At 39.9% G+C, this 12,468-nt stretch overlaps 1 protein-coding gene across 3 annotated transcripts in view; it reads left to right on the forward strand.

The window, feature by feature from the left end:
- Positions 1 to 12,468, forward strand: part of FYB1 (FYN binding protein 1) — a 155,203-nt gene that overhangs the window by 34,267 nt on the left and 108,468 nt on the right. The window contains exon 1 of one of the 3 annotated variants that reach the window (XM_090276156.1): positions 9,266 to 9,402. The exons of the other annotated variants lie outside the window; for them this stretch is intronic. The gene's annotated coding sequence lies outside the window, so the exon portion shown is untranslated. Of the gene's footprint in view, positions 1 to 9,265; positions 9,403 to 12,468 lie in introns of those variants that run through there. 3 annotated transcript variants of the gene reach the window in all.

Genomic DNA, 12,468 nt, shown 5'->3' on the forward strand with positions numbered 1-12,468 from the left:
TACTTAGCTAAAATCCCAAAGGAGCCAACAATTTTGTTTTTAACTTTTACTATCTTCCAAAATCAAAAAAGAGGGAAGATTGCATCATAAGTAAGGGATCTTGCTTTATTAGCTTCCTGAGTCAGAAAAACAAGAAAGGAAAGTATATCATATGTAAGAAAGATATACTTTTTTTTTGTTTGTTTGGGGTTTTTTTTTTTTTCATGTATTATCCTTTGCTAGCCTCTTTCTTTAGCCACTGGGGAATTAAGGGGAAATGCTGGATCAAAAACTGTTGACCCTGGTGATTTCACATGAAAATCTGTGGTTTTTACTTCCTCTTCCTTCAGTTCTGGAAAGAGACTGACCACACATTGCTGTAGGTGACAATATTTCATGCAGTTATTATCCTTCATTTTGTTAATGTGGCATATCATGTTTATTAATTTGCAAATATTGTGCCAACCTTGCATCCCTGGCATAAGTCCCACTTGATTATGGTGTATAATTTTCTTAATGTATTTCTAGATTAGGTTTGCTAATGTTTTCTTGAGGATTTTAACATCTATGTTCAACAGGAATATTGGTCTAAATTTTTCTTTCTTTGTTGTGTCTTTATCTGGTTTTGGAATTAGGAAAATGCTGGTCTTATAAAATGAGCATGGGTGTCTTCCCTACTCTTGAATTTTTTGGAATAATTTGAGGATAGGTATTAGTTCTTCTCTGAATGTTTGGTAAAATCCATCTGTGAAATTTTTTGGTCCAGGGCTATTTTTGTTGGGAGTCTTTTTGTTTGTTTGTTTACTACTGCTTCAATTTCACAAGTTTTAATCTGTCTATTCAGATTCTCTGATTCTGTCTTATTTAGTTTTGGAAGATTGTATGTTTCTAGGAATTTATCCATTTCATCCAGATCATCCAACTTGTTGGCACATAGCTATCAGTCATATTTTCTTACAATCCTTTGTATTTCTTTGGTGTCAGTTGTTACTTCTCCTCTTTCACTTTGGATTTTCTATATGTGGGTCCTTTCTCTTTTTTTCTTGATGAATTTGGTTAAAGGTTTGTCCATCTTGTTTATTTTTTTCAAAGAAGCAGCTCTTGGATGCATTGATTTTTGGAATTGTTTCTTGAGACTCTATTTCATTTATTTTTGCTCTGATCTTTAATACTTCCTTCCCTCTACTCACTTCGGGCTTTGTTTGTTGTTTTTTTTCAAGTTCCTTTAAATGTAAAGTTAGATTGTTTACTTGAGCTTTTTGTTTGTTTGTTTCTTGAGAGAGGCCTGAAAATTCTATGAATTTCCCTCTTAGAACTGCTTTCCCAGCATCCCACAGATCTTGGGTTGTGTCCTCATCTTCATTTGTTTCAAGGTGTCTTTTGATTTACTCCTTGATTTCACTGTTAACCCATTCATTGTTTAGTCATATGTTATTTAACCTCCATGACTTTGTGTGTTTTTCAGTTTTCTTCTTGTGATTGAGTTCTAATTTCATAGCATTATGGTCAGAGAAGATGCTTGTTATGATTTCAATCTTCTTAAATTTATTGGAACTCGTCTGTGTCCTAACATGTGGTCTATCCTAGAAAACATTTTATGTGCAGCTGAGAAGAATTCTTTTTTTTAAATATTTATTTATATTTTTTTTACAATTTTACTTATTTATTTGTTTGTTTATTTATTTATTTTTAGAAGGCAAAGGAGAAAGAGAGGGAGAGAAACATCACTGTGTGGTTGCTTCTCACCCACGCCCCCAACTGGGGACCTGACATGCAACCGAGTCATGTGCCCTGACTGGGAATCGAACCAGTGACACTTGGTTCGCAGGCTGACACTCAATCCACTAAGCCACAGCAGCCAGGGCCTGAAAAGAATTCTCTTTCTTTGGGTTGAAATGCTCTGAAGATATCAATTAAATCCATTTGATATAGTGTGTCATTTAAGGCCACTGTCTCCTTGTTGATTTTCTGTTTGGATGATCTAGCCATTGATGTCAATGGGGTATTAAAATCCCCTACTATAACACTAATACTGTCATTATCTCCCCTTATGTCCATCAATATTTGCTTTACATATTTAGGTGCTACTATCTTGGGCATATGAATGTTTATTATATCCTCTTGTTGGATTGCTCCCTTTATTATTGTGCAATGTCTTTCTTTGTTTTTTACTATAGCCTTGGTTTTAAAGTCTACTTTTTTCAAATATAAGTATTGCTAACCCAGCTCTTTATTCCTTTCCATTGACATGAAATATCTTTTTCTGTCCTTTACTTTTAGTTTGTGTGTATTTGGATGTGGGTCTCCTGTAGACAATATATATATGGGTCTTATTTTCTTACCCATTCAGCTACCTAATGTCTTTTGATTGGAGCATTTAAGTCATTTACATTTAAAGTGATTATTTGTAGGTACATATTTATTACCATTTTATTTTTATTTTTCAACTTCTTTCTCTCCTCCTCCACTTCTTCCCCTCCTTCCTCCTCCTCTTCTTCCTCCTTTTTCCTCTTCTTCTTCCTCTTCTTCTTCTTCTTCTTTTCCTCCTCCTCCTCCTCCTTCTCCTCTTTCTCCTTCTTTCTAGGAAGTTCTTTATTTCTCCTGCAATTTTAAATGCTAGCCTTTCTGGTAAAGTAGCCTTGGTTGGAGGTCCTTCCTTTTCATCACTTTGAATATTTCATGCCAATCTCTTCTTGCGTGAAATGTTTCTGTTGAGAAATCAGTTGACAGTCTTATGGAAACTCCCTTGTAAGTAACTAACTGCTTTTCTTTCTCAGCCTTTATGATTCTCTTTTTGTCTTTATCCTTTGCCATTATAATTATGCTGTGTCTTGGTGTGGGCTTCTTTGGTCCCTCTTGTTTGAGACTCTGTTCTTCTTGGTCTTCTGTATCTTTTTCCTCACCAGGTTAAGGAGGTTTCCAGTCATTATTTCTTCAAATAAGTTCTCAATTCTTTCCTCTCTCTCTCCTTTTTCTGGTACCCCTATGATGTGGATGTTGTTATATTTCATGTTGTCTGAAAGGTCTCTTAAAATATCCTGATTTTTTAAAACTCTTTTTTCTTTTTGCTTCTCTGACTGTTATTTTCTACCTTGTCTTCCAAATCACTGATTTGATCCTCTGCTTCATCAAACCTATTGTTTGTTCTTTTCAGTGTATTTTTCATTTATATTTTGTGTTCTTCATTTCTAATTTGTTCTTTTTAGTGGTTTCTGTGTCCTTTTTCATGCTGTTGAGCATTCTTAACACCATAACTTTGAACTCTTTATAGGATAACTTGCTTTCCTCTATTTCATTTAACTTTTTCTGGAGAATTTTCTTGTTCTTTTATTTGGGGTCTGTTTCTTTGTCTCCCTATTTTGGCTACCACTTTATATTTGTTTCTAGGTATTATATAGGTCTTCTGTGACTCCCAGTCTTGGTATGGTGGCTTTATGTAGTAGGTGTCCTATGAGACCCTGTGGTGCAGTCTCCCTGATCACCTGATCAGGGTGTTCTAGGAATGCCCCTTTTAATGTGGGACTCCTATTGTAACTGAGTCTTAATTGCTATTGGTCTGTTCATGCATGGGATCAACCTTCAGGCTGGCTGACTGAGAGGTTCCACCTCGAGCACAGTGTGCAAGCTTCTGTACAGGTGTTGATCACAAGAACTGGAATTCACCTTAGATGTACTTGGCACCTGCCAAGACCTTCCTGTGGATATGCTGCTTGTGAAGCTTATTGGATCCTGTTCTGATGTTATCTGAAGCTGGCCACTGGGTGTGTTTGTTCTGGGGCTCTTTGTAGGGCCTCTGGTGGAGCTCTATGTCAGATGCTGCCTGTGACTGGCCCTGGGCAACTTGTTTGAAGCCATTAGTGATCCACAGCTTATGGCTCCCTCTGCTGGGCCTGAGTGTGTGTGGAGTGGAAAAAGCTGTGCACCAAGGCTGGCTTTTACCAGCATAAGGCCCAGGGACAGATCAGCAAAAGTCTTTAATCACCGAGAGATCCACCTCTGCCTGTAGGTTTTCAGTTAGGCTAAATCACTGAAAGAGCCTTCAGCTGTACTCAGCAGGGCTCAAGCTCCACAGGGTGGGGTGAGAGGAATTCTTGATGGTGAAGCTATTGCTTCTCCCCAGGCTGATGCCACATGGAGGGGAGTGCTCTGCCAGAGAAAGGTGGCTTCTCCAGTACGGGAAATGACTGAACATAGGATCCTGTCAACTGATCCTTCAGCTCTCTCACACAGCTCTGTCTTACCTCTGCTTGAGCCCAGGGTGGGTAGCTGTGAATGAATTTTGTACATTGGCCCTTTAAGAAGGTGGCTGAGCCTCTAGCCATCTCTCCATGGCAGACAGAAGACCCACTACTTCTTACAGTCAAATGTTATGTGGACACCTTTTCAGCAGGTGTTCTAGGCTGGGGAGCCCATCTTGAGGCTTAGACCCATATTTCTCAGGGGGAACCTCCCCCACAGCTGCAATATTCCTCTGGAACTTCAGCTGCTGCCTGTAGAAGCCTGACCAGCCCACTCACATCTTTGTACTTTCAACGAGGCTTCTTCTATAAGCCTTTCATTATGAGGCTTCTCTTCAATTAGTCTTGTTGATTATTCAAGATGATTTTTCTATAACTTAGTTGTAATTCTAGTTTGGTTCTGGGAGGAGTTTAGTGTAGCTTCTGTCTAACCTGCTGCCATCTTGGATCTGTGTGCAGAGTTTTGAAAAGAAGAAAGGGGAGTAGTTTTCAAAGTCAGAAAAGAAGCATAACCTGTTTCCTATCTTCTCTCCTATGTGGTGATCCATCTTCGTCATAACTGCCATATGTATGGGCATAGGTTACTGACAGCAGACAGTGAACTAATCCTAGAAATACACACCTTGGATAACCTGTGATTGGGACAGGACATTTTCTTGCCTATGTTTTCCTCTAGGACTTTTATGGTGTCACGGCTTACATTTAAGGCTTTGATCCATCTTGAGTTTATTCTGGTGTATGGTGTAAGTTGGTGGTCTAGTTTCATTTTTTTGCATGTCCCTGTCCAGTTCTCCCAACACCATTTGTTGAAGAGGCTCTTTTCACTCCATTTTATGTTCCTTCCCCTTTTGTCAAATATTAATTGACCATATAGACCTGGATTTATTTATGAGCTCTCTATTCTGTTCCATTGATCTATATGTTTGTTCTTATGTCAGTAACCTACTGTTTTGATTATTGTGGCCTTATAGTATAGTTCGGTATCAGGTATTGTGATTCCTCCTACTGTGTTCTTCTTCCTCAAGATTGCTGTGGCTATTTGGGCTCTTTTTTGGTTCTATATAAATTTTGAAGTATTTGTTCTAGGTCTCTTAGGTATGTCATTGGTATTTTAATAGGGATTGCATTGACTCTATAAATTGCTTTGGGTAGTATAGACATTTTAATAATTTTGATTCTTCCCATCCATGAACATGGTATATGCTTCCATTTATTCGTATCTTCCTTAATGTCTTTCTTCCATGTTATGTAGTTTTCTGAGTATAGGTCTTTTACCGCCTTGGTTAAGTTTATTCCTAGGTACTTCATTTTTCTTGTTGCTATAGTAAATGGGATTTTTTTTCTAGTTGCTATCTCTGATATTTTATTATTAGTGTACAGAAATGCCTTCAATTTCTGAATATTGACTTTGTATCCTGCTATTTTGCCAAGTTCACTTATTAGGTCGAGTAGTTTTTTCATGGAGTCTACAGGGTTTTCTATGTACACTATCATTTCACCTGCAAATAATGACAGTTTTACTTCCTTTTTTTCAATTTGGATGCCTTTTATTTCTCTTTCTTGTCTGATTGCTGTGGCTAGAACTTCCAACACTATGTTGAATAGGAGTGGAGAGAATGCACATTCTTGTCTTGTTCCTTATCTCAGGGGAAATGCTTTCAGTTTTTGCCCATTGAGTATGATGTTGGCTTCAGGTTTCTCATATTTGGCCTTTATCATGTTGAGATATGCTCCCTCCATTCCCATTTTTCTGAGTGTGTTCATCATAAATGGGTGTTGTATTTTATCAAATGCTTTTTCAGCATCTATTGATATGATCATGTGGTTTTTATCTTTCATTTTGTTTATGTGGTGTATTACGTTTACTGATTTGCAAATATTAAACCATCCTTGCATCCCTGGGATGAATGCCACTTGATCATGGTGTATAATCTTTCTAATGTGTTGCTGGATCCAATTTTCTAATAATCACTAGAGGCTTAAATGACACAGCAGAGCTGGTATAGCCATCAGACCCAGATCACTTCTCTCTCCTTGAAAGGTGACTAGATTCACCATTGGCTTCATGTCACCTACTCCTTTAAGAACTAGAATGTAAACTATCATTTTTTTAATTGAGGGAGATAAGTGTTATAGTTGCTAAAGTGTAAGAACAATAATAAGTACTAAATTTAATTTAAAGAGAAAAAAAAAGCATATTGACAGGCTATTGGTATAAACAGGCCAATGCTTCAAGCAGCAATTATACTAACCAGATAGAAAGAGGGTAAGATCTCTGAAATCTAGGGTAGATGAGAATGAGATGAGATAGGGAGAGTAAATAATGTGCCTGGATTATAAAGACAGAAATTCTGATACACTAAATAGACACTGATACTGGTAGTAATGAGTTGAGTAAGCTGACTTCCTCTACCCTCACTATATATAACTCACTAATTATCCTCCTATAGTATTTTATTGCCTTGTATTGCACAGAATGGGGAAGAAAAACCCCTAGTATTTAAGTTCACAAAGAATAAGCTATTCATTGAGACTATCATTTGCTTAGAAATTGCTCTTGCTGGTGGAGGGGGAGAGCTTTAAACATCTAATAAAATATCCAGAAGCACTGAAGTATTAGCTATAATTCTTCAGCATATGTAATGTAAAATCTAACATTTTATTTAAGAAACCTTGGAATTATTTTACTTTATTGCTCAGATTTTCTTGTAATTTATAAAAAGCTCTAGTAAGTAACTACACATTTGATGAGATGGAGATATTCAAATAATAACCCAGTATTATATAATGCATGTAATTTTTTCCCAACTCTGCCTTTTGTTAACAACATCTCAAGAGGAATTATATGTGAAGAACATGTGCTCCTCATATTTTCTATTCTTTCCTCTTAATGAAGGTAAAAATTCAGTAATTTACTGATTCAAAAAATTGGTTGCATATATCCAGAGTATACAGTAAAATAGACTTACACTAAAAATAATGCTTTTGCTTTTATTGATCATAAGCCATGTAACATAGAGGAGAATAGGGAGAACTAAGTAAAGTTTTATTATCATCTTATTATTATAAAATAATAATAGATTATTGCACAATTTTTTCTATGTGAGGAATGATTTTATAAACAAAGAAAAATGAGTGTTTATTTTTACATAATAAGGTAGACTTGAGAAAGTATCTACACTTCCATTTATTTTGGGAAATATTATTATATTAATAAAGTCACTTCATGGCTTTTTATTAAATCTTCAAATCTTTTCATACACTATCAGCAAGCAGTGCTACCATCCAAACCAAATACATATTCAATTTTAAAAATATAATCTTTAAAATTGTGTACATTTCTTCTCCCCTATTTTGGGAAGCAAAATGTACTTTCCCTCAGAGGTATATAAATTGCTGAACTCATCTTTTCCTGGGTTAATTGTGTAAAAAGAAGCACTGCCCCTCAAACCAGGAAGCTGCCCTCAGCCTATAATAAACTAATTCATTCAGTGGTGTGTATAAAGCACCTTTGGTGTGGCAGGTGCTGTACTAGGAACTAGGAGTCAAAGGCACATAAGCAGCAGTCTCCACCCTGAAAGAGCTCAAGGTCTAATGCGAGAGACAGACTTGTCTCCAGCAACTAAAGGTACTGCAGGAGCCAGAGGAAGGATGCTTGGCCATGTCCTGAGGGGGCTGAGTTCAGAAGGAGGTGTTGCCTACACTGGGCTGTGGGACATGAGTAGGAGTTAACCAGGTAGGGGAAAAAAGACTGAAGATCCATTTCATGAAGGCATGGCAAGTGCTGGACTTGGGGGGACTTTTGTTTGGGGATCACAGGGAGGTTAGTGAGGGAAAGAAGAACCTAAGATTGACTTTTTAAAAGTGTACAATTTTTCTCTTTTTCTTTTCTTTGCCTCCCTCATAACCATTCAGCAAAATCCAGAGATGGCAGAGTCGCTCCCTGGTGCAGGGCCCAGGCTCCTTCTATCTTCTGGCTCTGCCATCCCTAGAGCATTGCCCTACACCATCACCGACACAGCTGGCTCAGACCCACCCAGCCAGCATGGAGGGGGAGCTCTAACCAGCAGCTATAGAAATCTCTTCTGTTTCGATCCCATTGCTCACATCTAGAGGCCGGGAGGGCTAGAAAATGTCCTATCTTGTTTAGTTGTATGTCTGGCTCAAAAGCAAGATACTCTTCCTATAGAACAGGCATTGTCAAACTTTTTCTGCCAAGGGCCAGAAAGTAAATATTTTAGGGTACATACTGTCTTGGTCATGTACTCTTGTCCTTCTTTTATGTTTTGTTTAACTCTTTAAAAATGTACAAATCATTCTTATCTTAAGGGGCTGTGCAAGACAAGCCATAGGCCAGATTGGGCAATTGGGCTGTAACTTTCCAACCCTCACTGTAGACGAAAGGACGAGCATACGGGGAGGAGTGTGGCCATGTCTGCCATGACCTATACGAGATTATAAACCACTAGGAAAAAGAGCCTTCTCTTGTTCACCTTTCCAGTCTCAGCATAGTGCTTGGCCCATACAGTAGAAACATAATCCTTATGACTGAAGAACGAATGAATGAAAAGTAAGGGAGGTTAATTTACCAACAACTATTTGTTAAAATTCCACTTTACACCAATGGTAGTCTCTTAATACAGATTTTCATTTGAATATTGCATTTTCTCCAGAACATTCCACGTGTTGGGGTGGACCTCCCTAATTGGCAGCACCCTGCTCCTTGAACTCCATTGCAAGAGATGACCCTGGTTAAGCCAACAGATCACAGAGCCAGAGGCCTTACAGTTTCTCCCCAAATGCCCTGGTGGGAGGCAGGAGAACCCTGTTTTGGTTTTGCTGTTTTAAATATCACATGCTTGGTGGGAATGTCAGCAGAAGTGTCCAGGCTGAATAGACACTTTTTAGTTCCCCTCTTTCTCCTCCTTCTTGCTCAACATCCTGGGGCCATAATAGAACTTTTCCTGTGGAGTCAACTCGGGGCGGGGGGCGGGGAGGTGAGGGAGGGAGGATCACTCAGCCATTCCCCTGGGCATCCCCCTGCCAGGCCTCAGAAAGTGTTACAGTCCTTGGATTCTCTGTGCGGAGCAGACCCAACACCCAAAAGGGAAGCGGTGCTCAGCCCCTGGCCCCAGGAAGACCCGCTAAACAAGGCCCCGGTCCCACCTTGTTCTACTGCAGCCAGGTAACAACCATGCACAGGGTTTTTCTTTTAAATAAATGGGCTGCTTTTTTTTTTTTTTTTTTTTTTTTTTTTTACAGCAGGAAACGGTGCTCCCTCCAAATTCTGGCAGCACAGAGTGACAGAAAGGCACATTCTGCTCGAAAATAGCAGAAGAGGTGGACATCAGACATGAAAGCCCAGCCAGAAGGCTGATGAGCAGATAAAAGTGTGTAATTTGTTGTGTCGTAACTGGATAGGGTGGGTCACATGTTCCTGTTCCAACTGCTGGTGCCGCTGGGATTAAATGAAGTCTTGCTCCCAAACCAGACACGTGATCCTTGTTGGGTACAGACAGTGTACTTCCTCCTGCTCCTGACAAGCATGTGCCCATCCATCTTTTTTGATGAGAAGGAGCAAATTTCAGTTTCCTGCCAAACCTTAAGATCTTGCAGGGGGTAGGAATTCATGTGAAATTTCTATACAGACTAGAGAAGGGGGCTAGCTGCCATTGACTCTACCTTCTCAGGAGGAATCCTGGGAGGCCAGGATGAAGGATGACAGGGAACTACAAGTTCTCTCAGGAAATAGTTCAGTGCATCAGTAACTCCAAAACTGAGTTAGAGCCGTTGACCCTCTTATATAAATTCCTGCCTCTTCTAAAGAATTCACAAGGTCTCCCCCCATCGCCCTTCCACCCCCTCTTTTTAAAACTAAACCGATAGGTAATGAAAAGAAGAGGAGGGGCCTCTTACTCTGCCTCCTATCAGCTGTGTGACTTTCAGTGAGCCACTTAACCTCTCTGTGCCTCAGTTCCTCCTTTAAAATAATGAAGATAATCATAGTACTAACTTCATAGGGCTGTTATGAGTATAAAATTATATCCATTTATTATGTGCTCCTATGTAATAACAGATTGTTGATATTTGCAATTAAATATTTTGTCATCAGAAAGAGATTATTCCGTGTAGAAGAATAGCTGTGTATGTGAGCCCAAGGCAAAGTCCTGACAGTGCTTACCTGCCCTTGTCGAGGCCCTGGCAGGAGAGGGTTATGTAGATCAGGGCGCGTGCACATGGAAGGGGGGCCACAAGCTTCACGTATTCTAATGCCCCAGGAAATTAATGATGAATGACAGGCGAGAGGGAGGAGGAGGAGACTTTTTTTTCCAATAAAACCACATCTTTGGGGTATTAAAGGTCATCGTGAATGTCAAAGGAATTGCACTGAATTGAAGGGATGTGCTGGAGAAGTCAGTCGTGTATTTCCAAGATATGGGAAGGATTCCATTTCTCTTGGGAATTTATTTTTAAAGGCTCACATCCATGCCACTTGCTGGCCATGTCTCTCTCTGTGTTTAAGTGCCATTGGGCTTCAAATGCTCCCAGCTCCTGCCCAAACCCAGAGGCCCCTTCCCTGGGAGCTCACGACCGCTGGTTTCTGGGGAAGCTCCCCACCGGGCAGTCACACTGACACCTAGTGGCCAGAATGCTACGCGCAGGCAATTGCTTTGAAGCTTGCTTTCTTTTTTCTTTTTTTATAATTTTCTGAGTGAGTCAGTACCTAATTAACTAAACAGCTCCATCCATCATGGCAGCCGTTAGCCATGAATGTCTATTTCCATTTCAATTTTTAAACTTTAATTACTATTAAATAAAGCTTAAGAATCACTCCCTTAGTTGCAGTTACTATATGTCAAGTACCTAACAGCCCCATGTAGCTATCATACTACACAATGCAGATATGGAATATTTTTTTAATTTATTTTTTATTGTGTTTCTATTACAGTTGTCCCATTTTCCCCCTTTGCTCTCCCCTGCTCCACCCACCTCCCCTCTCTCCACAGTCCATCCCATTTAGTTGTCCATGGCCATGGGTCATTCATATTATTTCCTTGACTACACCCTTCCCCCTTTTTCCCTCCTTCTCTCCCTCCTCCCTCCACTCTGGTCACTGTCAGTCTGTTCCTTGTTTCCCTGCCTCTGGTTCTCTTTTGCTCATTTGTTTTGTTCATTAGTTTCCTACATTAGGTGAGATCATATGGTATTTGTCTTTCATCACCTGGCTTATTTCACTTAGCGTTATACTCTCCAGTTCATCCATGCTGTAGCAAAAGGTAGGAGTTCCTTTCTTTCTGCTGCATAGTACTCCATTGTGCAAATGTACCACAGTTTTTTGATCCATTCATCTACTGATGGGCAGTTAGGCTGTTTCCAGCACTTGGCTATTGTTAATAGTGCTGAACATGGGGGTTCATAGGTTCTTTTGAATTGGTGTTTCAGGATTCTTTGGGTGTAATCCCAGCAATGGTGGCTGCACCAGTCTGCGTTCCCACCAACAGTGCAATAGGGTTCCCGTTTCTCCGCATCCTCACCAGCACTTGTTGTTTGTTGGTTTGTTGATGACGGCAATTCTGACAGGTGTGAGGTGGTATCTCATCGTGGTCTTTATTTGCATCTCTCTGGTGGCTAGTGATGTTGAGCATTCTTTCATGTGCCTATGGGCCCTCTGTATGTCCTCCTTGGAGATGTGCCTGTTCAGGTCCTTTGCCCATTTTTAAATCGGGTTGTTTGTCTTCCTGGTGTTGAGTCATGTGAGTTCTTTATATATTTTGGAGATCAAACCCTTGTCCGGATACCATTGGCAAATATGTTTTCCCATATGGTTGGTTCCCTTTTCATCTTGCTGATGTTTTCTTTTGCTGAGCAGAAACTCTTTAGTTTGCTGTAGTCCCATTTGTTTACCCTTTCCTTTATTTCCCTTGCCCTAGGAGATATATTGGCAAAAATGTTGCTTCTGAAATTTTACTGCCTATGTTTCTTAAAGTGCCTTAAAAATGATGTTTCCTCCATTGGTAGATATCCCAAGTTAACAAGAGGGAGAGTCCAGGGGAAGCAGGCAGAATATCTCACTTGTCTGATGCATTAGCAGGGGCGGCGTCTGGGTGAACATTCTAAGAACAAGAGTGTGGGGAGGAGACAGTGGCCCACCGGCCTGACTCAGGCTGTGGCCCCAGGGGTTGTGGTTGAGGCCGTGGCCCCAGAATGAAGATCTGAGTTTGAAGGGGGCTCTGCCACTCAGCAGCTGTGG

The sequence above is a fragment of the Furipterus horrens genome, unplaced genomic scaffold, assembly GCF_987537825.1.
Source record: "Furipterus horrens unplaced genomic scaffold, mFurHor1.1.pri manual_scaffold_5, whole genome shotgun sequence".
Lineage (NCBI taxonomy): Eukaryota > Metazoa > Chordata > Mammalia > Chiroptera > Furipteridae > Furipterus > Furipterus horrens.